Source organism: Mus caroli, chromosome 8, assembly GCF_900094665.2.
Source record: "Mus caroli chromosome 8, CAROLI_EIJ_v1.1, whole genome shotgun sequence".
Classification (NCBI taxonomy): domain Eukaryota; kingdom Metazoa; phylum Chordata; class Mammalia; order Rodentia; family Muridae; genus Mus; species Mus caroli.
Window position 1 is genome coordinate 78,311,505 of NC_034577.1, and position 1,220 is coordinate 78,312,724.

Below are 1,220 nucleotides of genomic sequence, written 5' to 3' on the forward strand. Positions count from 1 at the left end.
AAAGAAAGAAAGAAAGAAGAAAAGAAAGAAAGAAAGAAAGAAAGAAAGAAAGAAAGAAAGAAAGAAAGAAAGAAAGAAAGAAAGAAAGAAAGAAAGGAAAGGAAAGGAAAGGAAAGGAAAGAAAAAAAAGAAAAGGAAAGGAAAGGAAAGAAAAGAAGAAAAAGAAATGAAGTAGGAGAAAGTAAAGTAAGGAGACCGAGTCTCTGCCACCCCCTTCTGATTTCCTCCTGAGACAGCATCTGTCCATATTGCTCACACTGGTCTCTACCTTGTGCCCTCCTGCCTTAGCCTCCTGAGTGCTAGGATTATAGGTCTGTGCTACCACACCCAGCTTCCATTTAATTTTCAAGTATTCTGCAATGCCTGTAAACCTGGCTAGGTAGGTGTGCTGACTACCCTTAAATCCTCCCTGGGCTGTAGAGCAAGTTCAAGGACAACCTGGGATATATGAGACTCTGTCTCAAAAAGAAAAAAAAAAAACATACACAAAGGTTAATTCACAAACACATACACACACACACACATGCACGCGCTCGCACACGCTCAGATATCCAAAACCTTACCCTTCACAGTGTGATAACATAGTAACTTTCAAACTGCCCCAGCCAGCATGGCCCTCCCCTGCAGCCTGCAGCATCCAGGATCCAAAGCATAGATGCTGGCTTTATTTCATCCATTTGCTGCTTCACTCGTTAACAGCTTTCCAGGGTCTTTGTAGTCCCTCCATTTTTAGAAAACCCATTTCTCAAAATCTTTCCTCACAAAGCCACTAAGGTTCACTGCCTCACTCTGGGATGAATTACTGGTGTTTAAAGAAGCCCACTGTCTGGCTGGCCTCTATTGTCAATGCACAGTGTCTTACATGTGCTAAAAAATGTAAGTAGTCCCTGTCAGACTGAACATGCCACATCTGTCCTTCCAACATTTGACAGGCTGAGACAGGAGGTTGTCAAGCTGGAGGCCAGCCTGGGCTAACAAGACATATTTTAACAAGGAAGGAAGGAAGGAAGGAAGGGAAGAAGGGAGGAAGGAAGGAAGGAAGGAGGAAGGAAGGAAGGAAGGGAAGAAGGAAGGAAGGAAGGAACTGCAAAAATGCTGTCAAGCTGGGTGGTGGTGGCGCACACTTTAATCCCAGCACTTGGGAGGCAGAGGCAGGTGGATTTCTGAGTTCGAGGCCAGCCTGGTCTACAAAGTGAGTTCCAGGACAGCCAGGGCTATAC